The sequence below is a fragment of the Lithobates pipiens genome, unplaced genomic scaffold, assembly GCF_037356315.1.
Source record: "Lithobates pipiens isolate NorthernLeopardFrog02 unplaced genomic scaffold, aLitPip1_a1.2 Scaffold_13, whole genome shotgun sequence".
Taxonomy (NCBI): Eukaryota; Metazoa; Chordata; class Amphibia; order Anura; family Ranidae; genus Lithobates; species Lithobates pipiens.
In genome coordinates, this window is record NW_027507718.1 from 554,640,018 (window position 1) to 554,655,237 (window position 15,220).

The following is a 15,220-nucleotide window of genomic DNA, read 5'->3' on the forward strand; positions in this document are numbered from 1 at the left end:
TTTTTTTCTTTTGGTCTAGGATTGAGTGTGCTAACATACCCTGAGTCCAGAAAGGAGTACTTGGGGTTGTACGCACTGCCTGGCCACCACACCAACTTGCAACTTGTCATCCATTTTTTTTTCTTTTGGTCTAGGATTGAGTGTGCTAACATACCCTGAGTCCGGAAAGGAGTACTTGGGGTTGTACGCACTGCCTGGCCACCACACCAACTTGCAACTTGTCATCCATTTATTTTTTTCTTTTGGTCTAGGATTGAGTGTGCTAACATACCCTGAGTCCGGAAAGGAGTACTTGGGGTTGTACGCACTGCCTGGCCACCACACCAACTTGCAACTTTTCATCCATTTTTTTTTTTTGGTCTAGGATTGAGTGTGCTATATACCCTAAGTCCGGAAAGGAGTACTTGGGGTTGTACGCACTGCCTGGCCACCACACCAACTTGCAACTTGTCATCCATTTTTTTTTTTCTTTTGGTCTAGGATTGAGTGTGCTATATACCCTAAGTCCGGAAAGGAGTATTTGGGGTTGTACGCACTGCCTGGCCACCACACCAACTTGCAACTTGTTCTCCATTTTTTTTTTCTTTTGGTCTAGGATTGAGTGTGCTATATACCCTAATTCCGGAAAGGAGTACTGGGGTTGTATGCACTGCCTGGCCACCACACCAACTTGCAACTTGTCATCCATTTTTTTTTTCTTTTGGTCTAGGATTGAGTGTGCTATATACCCTAAGTCCGGAAAGGAGTACTGGGGTTGTATGCACTGCCTGGCCACCACACCAACTTGCAACTTGTCATCCATTTTTTTTATTTTTTGGTCTAGGATGAGTGTGCTATATACCCTAAGTCCGGAAAGGAGTACTTGGGGTTGTACGCACTGCCTGGCCACCACACCAACTTGCAACTTGTCATCTATTTTTTTTTTTTTCTTTTGGTCTTGGATTGAGTGTGCTATATACCCTAAGTCTGGAAAGGAGTACTTGGGGTTGTACGCACTGCCTGGCCACCACACCAACTTGCAACTTGTCATCCATTTTTTTTTTTTCTTTTGGTCTAGGATTGAGTGTGCTAACATACCCTGAGTCCGGAAAGGAGTACTTGGGGTTGTACGCACTGCCTGGCCACCACACCAACTTGCAACTTGTCATCCATTTTTTTTTTCTTTTGGTCTAGGTTTGAGTGTGCTAACATACCCTGAGTCCGGAAAGGAGTACTTGGGGTTGTACGCACTGCCTGGCCACCACACCAACTTGCAACTTGTCATCTATTTTTTTTTCTTTTGGTCTTGGATTGAGTGTGCTATATACCCTAAGTCTGGAAAGGAGTACTTGGGGTTGTACGCACTGCCTGGCCACCACACCAACTTGCAACTTGTCATCCATTTTTTTTTTTCTTTTGGTCTAGGATTGAGTGTGCTAACATACCCTGAGTCCGGAAAGGAGTACTTGGGGTTGTACGCACTGCCTGGCCACCACACCAACTTGCAACTTGTCATCCATTTTTTTTTTTCTTTTGGTCTAGGATTGAGTGTGCTAACATACCCTGAGTCCGGAAAGGAGTACTTGGGGTTGTACGCACTGCCTGGCCACCACACCAACTTGCAACTTGTCATCCATTTTTTTTTTCTTTTGGTCTAGGATTGAGTGTGCTATATACCCTAAGTCCGGAAAGGAGTACTGGGGTTGTATGCACTGCCTGGCCACCACACCAACTTGCAACTTGTCATCCATTTTTTTTTTTCTTTTGGTCTAGGATTGAGTGTGCTATATACCCTAAGTCCGGAAAGGAGTACTTGGGGTTGTACGCACTGCCTGGCCACCACACCAACTTGCAACTTGTCATCAATTTTTTTTTTTCTTTTGGTCTAGGATTGAGTGTGCTAACATACCCTGAGTCCGGAAAGGAGTACTTGGGGTTGTACGCACTGCCTGGCCACCACACCAACTTGCAACTTGTCATCAATTTTTTTTTTTCTTTTGGTCTAGGATTGAGTGTGCTAACATACCCTGAGTCCGGAAAGGAGTACTTGGGGTTGTACGCACTGCCTGGCCACCACACCAACTTGCAACTTGTCATCCATTTATTTTTTTCTTTTGGTCTAGGATTGAGTGTGCTATATACCCTAAGTCCGGAAAGGAGTACTTGGGGTTGTACGCACTGCCTGGCCACCACACCAACTTGCAACTTGTCATCCATTTATTTTTTTCTTTTGGTCTAGGATTGAGTGTGCTAACATACCCTGAGTCCGGAAAGGAGTACTGGGGTTGTACGCACTGCCTGGCCACCACACCAACTTGCAACTTGTCATCCATATTTTTTTTACTTTTGGTCTAGGTTTGAGTGTGCTATATACCCTAAGTCCGGAAAGGAGTACTGGGGTTGTACGCACTGCCTGGCCACCACACCAACTTGCAACTTGTCATCCATATTTTTTTTACTTTTGGTCTAGGTTTGAGTGTGCTATATACCCTAAGTCCGGAAAGGAGTACTGGGGTTGTACGCACTGCCTGGCCACCACACCAACTTGCAACTTGTCATCCATTTTTTTTTTTTTTTTTCTTTTGGTCTAGGATTGAGTGTGCTAACATACCCTGAGTCCAGAAAGGAGTACATGGGGTTGTACGCACTGCCTGGCCACCACACCAACTTGCAACTTGTCATCCATTTTTTTTTCTTTTGGTCTAGGATTGAGTGTGCTAACATACCCTGAGTCCGGAAAGGAGTACTTGGGGTTGTACGCACTGCCTGGCCACCACACCAACTTGCAACTTGTCATCTATTTTTTTTTTTTCTTTTGGTCTTGGATTGAGTGTGCTAACATACCCTGAGTCCGGAAAGGAGTACTTGGGGTTGTACGCACTGCCTGGCCACCACACCAACTTGCAACTTGTCATCCATTTTATTTTTTCTTTTGGTCTAGGTTTGAGTGTGCTAACATACCCTGAGTCCGGAAAGGAGTACTTGGGGTTGTACGCACTGCCTGGCCACCACACCAACTTGCAACTTGTCATCCATTTTTTTTCTTTTGGTCTAGGATTGAGTGTGCTAACATACCCTGAGTCCGGAAAGGAGTACTTGGGGTTGTACGCACTGCCTGGCCACCACACCAACTTGCAACCTGTCATCCATTTTTTTTTCTTTTGGTCTAGGATTGAGTGTGCTATATACCCTAAGTCCGGAAAGGAGTACTTGGGGTTGTACGCACTGCCTGGCCACCACACCAACTTGCAACTTGTCATCCATTTTTTGTTTTTCTTTTGGTCTAGGTTTGAGTGTGCTAACATACCCTGAGTCCGGAAAGGAGTACTTGGGGTTGTACGCACTGCCTGGCCACCACACCAACTTGCAACTTGTCATCCATTTTTTGTTTTTCTTTTGGTCTAGGTTTGAGTGTGCTAACATACCCTGAGTCCGGAAAGGAGTACTTGGGGTTGTACGCACTGCCTGGCCACCACACCAACTTGCAACTTGTCATCCATTTTATTTTTTTATTTTGATCTAGGATTGAGTGTGCTATATACCCTATGTCCGGAAAGGAGTACTTGGGGTTGTACGCACTGCCTGGCCACCACACCAACTTGCAACTTGTCATCCATTTTTTTTTTTTTTTTCTTTTGGTCTAGGATTGAGTGTGCTAACATACCCTGAGTCCGGAAAGGAGTACTTGGGGTTGTACCCACTGCCTGGCCACCACACCAACTTGCAACTTGTCATCCATTTTTTTTTTCTTGTGGTCTAGGATTGAGTGTGCTAACATACCCTGAGTCTGGAAAGGAGTACTTGGGGTTGTACCCACTGCCTGGCCACCACACCAACTTGCAACTTGTCATCCATTTTTATTTTTTTTTCTTTTGGTCTAGGATTGAGTGTGCTAACATACCCTGAGTCCGGAAAGGAGTACTTGGGGTTGTACGCACTGCCTGGCCACCACACCAACTTGCAACTTGTCATCCATTTTTTGTTTTTCTTTTGGTCTAGGATTGAGTGTGCTATATACCCTAAGTCCGGAAAGGAGTACTTGGGGTTGTACGCACTGCCTGGCCACCACACCAACTTGCAACTTGTCATCCATTTTATTTTTTTTTATTTTGGTCTAGGATTGAGTGTGCTAACATACCCTGAGTCCGGAAAGGAGTACTTGGGGTTGTACGCACTGCCTGGCCACCACACCAACTTGCAACTTGTCATCCATTTTTTTTTTTCTTTTGGTCTAGGATTGAGTGTGCTATATACTCTAAGTCCGGAAAGGAGTACTTGGGGTTGTACGCACTGCCTGGCCACCACACCAACTTGCAACTTGTCATCCATTTTTTGTTTTTCTTTTGGTCTAGGTTTGAGTGTGCTAACATACCCTGAGTCCGGAAAGGAGTACTTGGGGTTGTACGCACTGCCTGGCCACCACACCAACTTGGATCTTGTCATCCATTTATTTTTTATTTATTTTTTTGGTCTAGGATTGAGTGTGCTAACATACCCTGAGTCCGGAAAGGAGTACTTGGGGTTGTACGCACTGCCTGGCCACCACACCAACTTGCAACTTGTCATCCATTTTTTTTTCTTTTGGTCTAGGATTGAGTGTGCTATATACCCTAAGTCCGGAAAGGAGTACTTGGGGTTGTACGCACTGCCTGGCCACCACACCAACTTGCAACTTGTCATCCATTTTTTGTTTTTCTTTTGGTCTAGGTTTGAGTGTGCTAACATACCCTGAGTCCGGAAAGGAGTACTTGGGGTTGTACGCACTGCCTGGCCACCGCACCAACTTGCAACTTGTCATCCATTTTTTGTTTTTCTTTTGGTCTAGGATTGAGTGTGCTATATACCCTAAGTCCGGAAAGGAGTACTTGGGGTTGTACCCACTGCCTGGCCACCACACCAACTTGCAACTTGTCATCCATTTTTTTTTTTTTTCTTTTGGTCTAGGATTGAGTGTGCTAACATACCCTGAGTCCGGAAAGGAGTACTTGGGGTTGTACGCACTGCCTGGCCACCACACCAACTTGCAACTTGTCATCCATTTTTTGTTTTTCTTTTGGTCTAGGATTGAGTGTGCTATATACCCTAAGTCCGGAAAGGAGTACTTGGGGTTGTACGCACTGCCTGGCCACCACACCAACTTGCAACTTGTCATCCATTTTATTTTTTTTTATTTTGGTCTAGGATTGAGTGTGCTAACATACCCTGAGTCCGGAAAGGAGTACTTGGGGTTGTAGGCACTGCCTGGCCACCACACCAACTTGCAACTTGTCATCCATTTTTTGTTTTTCTTTTGGTCTAGGTTTGAGTGTGCTAACATACCCTGAGTCCGGAAAGGAGTACTTGGGGTTGTACGCACTGCCTGGCCACCACACCAACTTGCAACTTGTCATCCATTTATTTTTTATTTATTTTTTTGGTCTAGGATTGAGTGTGCTAACATACCCTGAGTCCGGAAAGGAGTACTTGGGGTTGTACACACTGCCTGGCCACCACACCAACTTGCAACTTGTCATCCATTTTTTTTTCTTTTGGTCTAGGATTGAGTGTGCTATATACCCTAAGTCCGGAAAGGAGTACTTGGGGTTGTACGCAATGCCTGGCCACCACACCAACTTGCATCTTGTCATCCATTTTTTTTTCTTTTGGTCTAGGATTGAGTGTGCTATATACCCTAAGTCTGGAAAGGAGTACTGGGGTTGTACGCACTGCCTGGCCACCACACCAACTTGCAACTTGTCATCCATTTTATTTATTTTTTCTTTTGGTCTAGGATTGAGTGTGCTAACATACCCTGAGTCCGGAAAGGAGTACTTGGGGTTGTACGCACTGCCTGGCCACCACACCAACTTGCAACTTGTCATCCATTTTTTGTTTTTCTTTTGGTCTAGGATTGAGTGTGCTATATACCCTAAGTCCGGAAAGGAGTACTTGGGGTTGTACGCACTGCCTGGCCACCACACCAATTTGCAACTTGTCATACATTTTTTGTTTTTCTTTTGGTCTAGGTTTGAGTGTGCTAACATACCCTGAGTCCGGAAAGGAGTACTTGGGGTTGTACGCACTGCCTGGCCACCACACCAACTTGCAACTTGTCATCCATTTTTTTTTCTTTTGGTCTAGGATTGAGTGTGCTATATACCCTAAGTCCGGAAAGGAGTACTTGGGGTTGTACGCACTGCCTGGCCACCACACCAACTTGCAACTTGTCATCCATTTTTTTTTTTTTCTTTTGATCTAGGATTGAGTGTGCTATATACCCTAAGTCCGGAAAGGAGTACTTGGGGTTGTACGCACTGCCTGGCCACCACACCAACTTGCAACTTGTCATCCTTTTTTTTTTCTTTTGGTCTAGGATTGAGTGTGCTATATACCCTAAGTCCGGAAAGGAGTACTTGGGGTTGTACGCACTGCCTGGCCACCACACCAACTTGCAACTTGTCATCCATTTTTTTTTCTTTTGGTCTAGGATTGAGTGTGCTATATACCCTAAGTCTGGAAAGGAGTACTGGAGTTGTACGCACTGCCTGGCCACCACACCAACTTGCAACTTGTCATCCATTTTTTTTTCTTTTGGTCTAGGATTGAGTGTGCTACATACCCTAAGTCTGGAAAGGAGTACTGGAGTTGTACGCACTGCCTGGCCACCACAGCAACAAGACAAAAGGTAGTCCTGATTTGGGTACTCTTAATATTTCTAGATGATCCCTTTAACATGGCAAATCTTTACTTTTGAGCTCCAGTCTACTTTAGGATGTGATCTTTGCAATTCTACACTGTTGTAGAATCTATTGTCTGTGGCAAGAAGGTTTTGTATTTTTTAAAAAACCTAAATGAACCTTTTTATTATATTTAGGTTTTTGGCACAGGCATCCCAGCTTCATGACTCTGCCTTCATTGCAAGCATTAATTATATATTGTCTACAAGTCTAGCTATTTCTGCAGGTAAGATGAGTTCAGTATGGTGTATATGTGTTAAACATCTTCATGCATGGAGCAGTACATCAACGTACATTGAAAACAGTTGTGGATTTTACCTCTTGTATCATTCCTCTAGGGCCAAGTCACACTGCCCCTTCGTAAAATCGTAGAACAACTTAAGCAATTCACTGCTCCTTTCCGCTGTGCTGCACGATCAATTGCATTGCACTGCTCCTTTTGTACGCAAACAAAAACCAAAAACATACACTTCACTGCAGTGTGGGGTGCCACAACGCGCTGCCCAACATTCCAGTGTGATTCGGGCTGGTGCTAGGCTTTGTTGCAGTGTGAATGGGACACATATGAAACTATTGTTTCTAGATTCTCTGCCGTGACAGACCTTTTAGAATTTAAAATGTCTATCGCCGCATATAGTGTGAATTGGCCCTTACATCCTTTTGATGGAAATATAGGAAATTCACTTTTGCTAGAAAACTAAATTCTTGCGCAGTGTGACAAAATAGTTTTCATAAGGCACAGTTAGATCTATTTAATGCTTATGCCAGGTTTAATCTGCGGGACATACTCTTAGTCAATGTAGAAATAAGATACCATGGGGTGGTGGGTGACATTGCTAAAAGGTATTGGGATGTAAGCTCTTTGATTTCTGTTTTTTTTTTTTTATACATCAGTCTTTATTTTATTTTTTGTGTGGAAGAGCCACTGTTCAATATCTATAGAATAGAAAGGCAAAAACAGGTCTTTGAAATCAGTAAAAGCTTCATGAAGTTGGCATTTAAAGCAACCCTGTCCTTCCGGTAATCAAAGTAACCTTTAAGCTCCGATGCAGGCCTACCATGTCCTGTAGTGATGGGAGAATCATTAAGCATCACAGGGGACACAGTAGATATACATTCCAGGAAACAGTTTTCTTCAGACTTCAGCAATTCATTTTTGTTAACCACTTTCAGACCGGACCATTTTGCTGGTCAAAGACCAGACCACTTTTTGCGATTCGGCACTGCATCGCTTTAACTGACAATTGCGTGGTCGTGCGACGTGGCTCCCAAACAAAATTGACGTCCTTTTCTTCCCCACAAATAGAGCTTTCTTTTGGTGGTATTTGATCACCCCTGCGGTTTTTATTTTTTGCGCTATAAACAAAAATAGAGCGAGAATTTTGAAAAAACGCATTATTTTTTAATTTTTGTTATAATAAATATCCCCAAAAATATATAAAAAAACATTTTTTCCCTCAGTTTAGGCCAATACGTTTTCTTCTACATATTTTTGGTAAAAAAAACACAATAGGCGATTATTTGGTTTGCGCAAAAGTTATAGATTTTACAAAATAGGGATAGTTTTATAGCATTTTTATTCATAATTTTTTTTTTTTTTTACTAGTAATGGCGGCAATCAATGATTTTTTTTTTTATTGTGACTGCAACATTGTGGGGGAACCATCGGACATTTTTGACACATTTTTGGGACCATTGTCATTTATACAATAATCACTGCTATATAAATGCAGTGATTCCTGTGTAAATAACAATGGCAGTGAAGGGGTTAACCAGGGGGTGGTGTCAGTGTAGGGGTTAAGTGTTCCTAGGGGTGTGTTACTAACTGTGGGGGGGTTGGGCTTTCATTTAGTGAACACTGATCTCTGCTCCAATCACATGGAGCAGAGATCAGCGTCACTAGTTGCTAGGCAAAATGGAGAAATGCTGTTTACACGGCATTTCCTCCATTCAGCCGTCCCGTGAGACGATCGCGGGGATGCCCACGGCGATCGAGTCCGCGGGTCCCGCGACCGGACTCACGGGGGTCCCGACCATCCACCGGCGGCGTGCTCCCGATGGCAGGGCGGCATTGAATATTGGACGTACATGTACGCCAATATGCCTGCCCGTGCCATTCTGTCGACGTACATTGTCGTGCGCTGGTCGGGAACCGGTTAAGGGACATTCAGTAAAGCGGTCCTGTAGGAGAGGTAAGTATTTTTCTTTTTTTTTTACAGGGCCAGCTTTTATTTGCCTTTTTATATATTGCTGACATAAGGTTACCAGATTTTCAAAATAAAATTCACGAACCCCCTACTCGCCATGCCCAGAAAACTACAGCCAAAAAAATCAATTTTTTACATGACCAGATACAGTTGATCACAATTTTGAAACCAGAGGCAGACATTAAGGCATAAAGACACCGCACCATCTGAAGGGGAATGATGCAGTGCATGTAGTGCACCACATTGAATTGTGGGTGTGGTCAGATTGCTGTAACAATAAGCAGAACTTAAATAAATATGGCTAAAAAAAACCTGACTCTGTGTCTATGGGTCAAGAGAGATTAAAGCACAGAGTGCAGGAGTATGTAAAGCACAGAGTTCAGAGGTTACAAGTGTGTAACAAACAGATTGCTCCTGGTGTGGTGTCCCCCATGTCCACTGTCATCCCCAGCATTGTTCCTGGGAGCTGTGCATTATAGGTTTAGGTAACACAGAGTTAAGCTGCCACCATTTACTGCTGATCAATTTTAAAAAGAAAAACTGCCGGTAAAAGTCCCAAAAAATTAAGTATTTTAAATCCTTTTTTAAAGCATTGAGTGTACAACTTGTATAACTGTAAAATGTATGTAAATACCGGGGTTACTAATACGCAAACCAAAAGGTGGTGATAATCCCCAAAAAAACGACTTAAATAGCTGCCAATAGAGAAAAGTGCTCACACACTCAGCATAAATGTAGTATATAAAAACTACGGCGCTTGACTAAACTAAAATGATGCAGAAAATGTCTTATTATAACACAAAAAAAATTATGTGCAAATAATCTAGGAGCAAATACTGCAAATCTGTGCAAAATACTGATCTCCAACAAATAATACCATGCAAACAACAATAGTGCAAAATTATTATTAGACATGCAGACTGTCCCATCCAATAATAAAGTGCATGTGCAGCAATGTGGCAAGCTTCTTCTGTCCAGTGTGGGTGATAGTTCCCCCCCAGGCTCTCGCCTCATAGATCGTATAAATGAGCCCCACATAGATACTCCACACTGGCTGCTCAATCCCTGGTTCCGGAACACTCAAGATCCCAGGATGGTCACATTCAGTGATATGTAAGAATAAGGGGAGGGCTCCATGGTGTAGTATTTTAAAATGCTTTTTAATATTATTCATAAAACACTTTAGTAGTTGAAACAAACAGCAAACACAGGAAGTACACATAAACTTCCGACCTCAGCCAGAAGTGACTTCACCATGGCTCTTTTCCCTCACATTGTAAAATTTCCTGTCCCCTGAAAATGCCTCAACACACAGCCATTAATGTTTAAACCACTGGCAGCAAAAGTGAGTACCCCCATGAGTGAAAATGTCCAAATTGGGTCCAATTAAGCATTTTCCCTCTCTGGTGTCATGTGATTCGTTAGTGTTACAAGGTCTCAGGTGTGTTAAATTTGACGTTATCACTCTCTCTCATACTGGTCACTGGAAGTTCAACATGGCACCTCATGGCAAAGAACTCTCTGAGAATCTGAAAAAAAAAGAATTTTTGCTCTACATAAACATGACCTAGGCTATAGGAAGTCTGCCAAGACCCTGAAACTGAGCTTCAGCACGGTGGCCAAGACCATACAGCGGTATAACAGGACAGGTTCCACTTAGAACAGGCCTTGCCATGATCGACCAAAGAAGTTGAATGCACATGCTCAGCGTCACATCCAGAGGTTGTCTTTTGTAAATGGACATATCAGCGCTGTCAGCATTGCTGCAGAGGTTGAAGGGGTGGGGGGGGGGTCAGCTTGTCAGTGCTCAGACCATACGCTGCACACTGCATCTAATTGGTCCACATGGCTGTCATCCCAGAAGGAAGTCTCTTCTAAAGATGATGCACAAAGCCCACAAACGGTTTGCTGAAGACAAGCAGACTAAGGACATGGATTACTGGAACCATGTCCTGTGGTCTGATGAGATCAAGATAAACGTATTTGGTTCAGATGGTGTCAAGCGTGTGTGGCAGCAACCAGGTGAGGAGTACAAAGACAATTGTCTTATCTACGGTCAAGCATGGTGGTGGGAGTGTCATTGTCTGGGGCTGCATGAGTGCTTTCGCCACTGGGGAGCTACAGTTTGAGGGAACCATGAATGCCAACATGTACTGTGACATACTGAAGTAGAGCATGATCCCCTCCCTTCAGAGACTGGACCGCAGGGCAGTATTCCAACATGATAACCACCCCAAACACACCTCCAACACCACCACTGCCTTGCTAAAGAAGCTGAGGGTAAAGGTGATGGACTGGCCAAGCATGTCTCCAGACCTAAACCCTATTGATCATCTGTGGGACATCCTCAAACAGAAGGTGGAGGAGCGCAAGGTCTCCAACATCCACCAGCTCTGTGATGTCATCATGGGGGAGGGGAAGAGGACTCCAGTGGTGACCTGTGAAGCTCTGGTGAACTCTATGCCCAAGAGGGTTAAGGCAGTGCTGGAAATGGTGGCCACACAAAATATTGACACTTAGGGCCCAATTTTTACATTTACACTTAGGGGTGCACTCACTTTTGTTGCCATCGGTTTAGACATTAATGGCTGTGTTATTTTGAAGGGACTGTAAATTTACAATACAAGCTGTACACTCACTACTTTACATTGTAGCAAAGTGTAATTTTTTCAGTGTTGTCACATGAAAAGATATAATAAAATATTTACAAAAATGTGAGGGGTGTACTCACTTTTGTGAGATAATGTAGATAAAGAAACCATTATAAATGTGTATTTTTTTTTTTTTTTGCTTTACATTCCATCTGTTCTCGGCTGCATAGGAGACCGTAGCACAATGATCTTCCCATCGAAGAATCACAGAATTGTTTTGTCAAGACAAGTCTGATCATTGGAGGAGTGTTCTCCTCCTGCTTAGTATGGTCAGTTTTTTAATAGGAAAGCAGAGTGACTGGCAGGAACACCAGGGATTCCGTACAAAGAGAACAGGATATTATTTTATACAAGTACATGATACAGCAGACACACATCAGGAGTATGAAATGTTAGCTTTACATCCTGTTTAAGCACAGTGTGATGTGGGAGTAGAGATTACAAAGCTCCTGTTCACTCACCAAAGGATTTTCTGATTGTAAAGTAAATGTCAACTTTATCTACAGCACATATTTTTTACATGCAGATAATGCCATTTATTTCAATATGCATTTCTTTAAAAGCAAGAAATTGTCTTTGTGTAGAAAAGTAAACACAGATTTCTAAATCTTTAATTTGCCATTAATTGCCTTGATACTGTGTACCTGCCAGGAAAAATGATAGCATTCCCATAGCCATCTGCTTATTCTGTGCTTTGTTTAAAGCGGGAGTCCGCCGGGAGTTCCGCCGTTTTTTTTTTTTTTTTTTTTTTTAAAGCCAGCAGCTACAAATACTGCAGCTGCTGACTTTTAAAATAGTGACACTTACCCGCCCAGCGTGCCCGCGAATCTCGGCACCCGAAGCCGATCTCTCGATCGTCTCTCGGGTGCTGCCGCCGCCATCTTGGGTATGGGAATCAGGAAAGTGGAGCCTTTCAGCTTCATTTCCCGGTTCCCTACTGCGCATGCGCGAGTCTCGCTGCGCAATAAGTATGGACCCGCTGCCTCTGGGATCTGTGTGTTTCCCAGCAAGCATCGGGGGACTTTCGGAAAGGGGCGTAGATTCTGCAGGATTCCAATGAGCGGAAGGTCCACTTTGGGGTGGAGCTCCGCTTTAACTCTTTACAGTTGTATTAATATTTCATGCTTTACATTTTAGGAGCAGTATTTTACATTGAATTTCGAAATGAAAATGCTCGACATCTTTGCATGTTTGCTTTAGGGTAAGAACAGGAATGGACCTATTGAAATTATGCAATCTTTTAGTTTAAAGCGGGAGTCCGCCGTGAGTCCGCGTTGTTTTTTTTTTTTTTTTTTAAAGCCAGCAGCTACAAATACTGCAGCTACTGACTTTTAAAATAGTGACACTTATGCTGCGTACACACGATCAAACAAGCGGGTGGAAAAGTCCGGCAAACTCAAGTCCGCCAAACAATCCCCCCGTGTGTAGCCTCCGGCATACTTTTTTGACCCGAAAGTACGGCGGACTTAGAATGCCGTGTTACACTCCAATCTTCCCGCCGGACTCGCATTTCGGCAGACAATCCGGCCGTGTGTGTGCCAGTCCGCCGTACTTTTGAAATGAACTGACTTTTCCTGCCCGGAGAAAAGTCCACTCATTTCGAGCGGGTCTCCAGCTAGGCGGGGCCCGCGAAGGAGACGTCGCTGGCCCCGCCGCCTGGTATGAACTTAAAGGGGAACCCCAATGCCGAAAAAAATCGGCGTGGGGGTCCCCCCAAGTCCACAATAGACCCTTGTCCGAGCACGCTACCCGGCCGGCCAGGAAAGGGGGGGGCGAGCGAGCGCGCGCCCCCCCTCCTGGGCCGTACCAGGCCACGTGCCCTCAACATGGGGGGGTGCCTTGGGGAAGGGGAGGCCGCACGGCCCCCCCAACCCAAAGCACCTTGTCCCCATGTTGATGAGGACAAGAGCCTCTTCCCGACAACCCTGGCCGTTGGTTGGCGGGGGGCTTATCGGAATCCGGGAGCCCCCTTTAATAAGGGGGCCCCCGGATACCGGCCCTCCACCCTATGTGAATGAGTATGGGGTACAATGTACCCCTACCCATTCACCTGTAAAATAAAGTGCAAAAAAAAAACACAACACACCAGATAAAATAACTTATTGCACAGCTCCGGGGGTCTTCTCACCGGACTCCTCCGCTATCTTCTTGTAGCTCTTTTACTAGCGGAGGAGCCCGGCATTCTTCTTCGTCGCCGCCCTCTTCTTCCGACTTCGGGGGTCTTGTCCCCCTCTTCGGTTCTTCTGCCGGGCCAGCGCGCCTTCTTATAGCTCTTTTACAGGCGGTGGCCCGGTCTTCTGTCGCCGCCGCCGCCTTCCGTTCTTCTTCTTTTTCTTTCTTCTTTCTTTCTTTCTTTTCTTTCTTTCTTTTCTTTCTTTTCTTTCTTTCTTTCTTTCTTTCTTCTTTCCTCTTTTCCCTCTTTTTCCCTCTTGCCGCAATGCCACTTATATAGGGACAAGGGGCGGGGTCACATGGTGACCCCGCCCCCTTACAATGTCACAGTCCTGGAGGACGCTGGGACTGTCGCCATGTGACCAACCAATGTGACACCGCCCCTTGTCCCTATATAAGTGGCAGCGCGTCCCTGGCATTGCGGCCGGAGAGATCGTCGAGTCAACATCTCCTGGAGAAGAAGAAGAAGAACGGAAGGCGGCGGCAACAGAAGACCGGGCCACCGCCTGTAAAAGAGCTATAAGAAGGCGCGGTGGCCCGGCAGAAGAACCGAAGAGGGGGACAAGACCCCCTGAAGTCGGAAGAAGAGGCCGCGGCGATGAAGAAGAATTCCGGGCTCCTCCGCTGGTAAAAGAGCTACAAAAAGATAGCGGAGGAGTCCGGCGAGAAGACCCCCGAAGACGGAAGACCCCCGGAGCTGTGCAATAAATTATTTTATCTGGTGTGTTGTGTTTTTTTTTTTTTTGTACTTTATTTTACAGGTGAATGGGTAGGGGTACATTGTACCCCATACTCATTCACATAGGGTGGGGGGGGGCGGTATCCGGGGGCCCCCTTATTAAAGAGGGCTCCCGGATTCAGATAAGCCCCCCGCCCGCAGACCCCGACAACCAACGGCCAGGGTTGTCGGGAAGAGGCCCTTGTCCTCATCAACATGGGGGACAAGGTGCTTTGGAGTGGGGGGGCCGCGCGGCCCCCCCTTCCCCAAGGCACCCCCCATGTTGAGGGCTTGCTCAGGAGGGGGGGGGGGGGCGCTCGCTCGTCCCCCCCCCCTTTCCTGGCCGGCCGGGTAGCGTGCTCGGACAAGGGTCTGATGTGGACCTGGGGGGACCCCCACGCCGATTTTTTTCGGCGTTGGGGTTCCCCTTTAAGTCCATACCAGGCGGCAGGGCCAGCGACGTCTCCTTCGCGGGCCCCGCCTACCTGGAGAGGCGCTCGAAATGAGCGGACTTTCCTCCGCGTGTGTGGGCGAGTCCGTTCATTTCAAAAGTGGGCGGATAGTACGGCCGACTTAGTACGCCATATTAGTCCTCTGAAAAAGTGCCGTGTGTGGGCAAGTAGCCCGTTCGGAAAGTTCGACGGACAGTCTGGCGGGAAGTCCGCCAGACTAAGTACGCCGGACAAACGGCTACGTGTGTACGCGGCTTTACCTGTCCAGCGCGCCCGCAATGTCGGCACCCGAAGCCGATCTCTCGGGTGCTGCCGCCGCCATCTT

At 45.6% G+C, this 15,220-nt stretch overlaps 1 long non-coding RNA gene across 2 annotated transcripts in view; it reads left to right on the forward strand.

Moving 5' to 3' along the window:
• Nucleotides 1-15,220, forward strand: part of LOC143975832 (uncharacterized) — a 38,117-nt gene that overhangs the window by 15,493 nt on the left and 7,404 nt on the right. For both annotated transcript variants that reach the window (XR_013272425.1, XR_013272426.1), the window contains exons 2-3: nt 6,559-6,643; nt 6,833-6,921. This is a non-coding gene — a long non-coding RNA (uncharacterized LOC143975832). The remainder of the gene's footprint in view (nt 1-6,558; nt 6,644-6,832; nt 6,922-15,220) is intronic.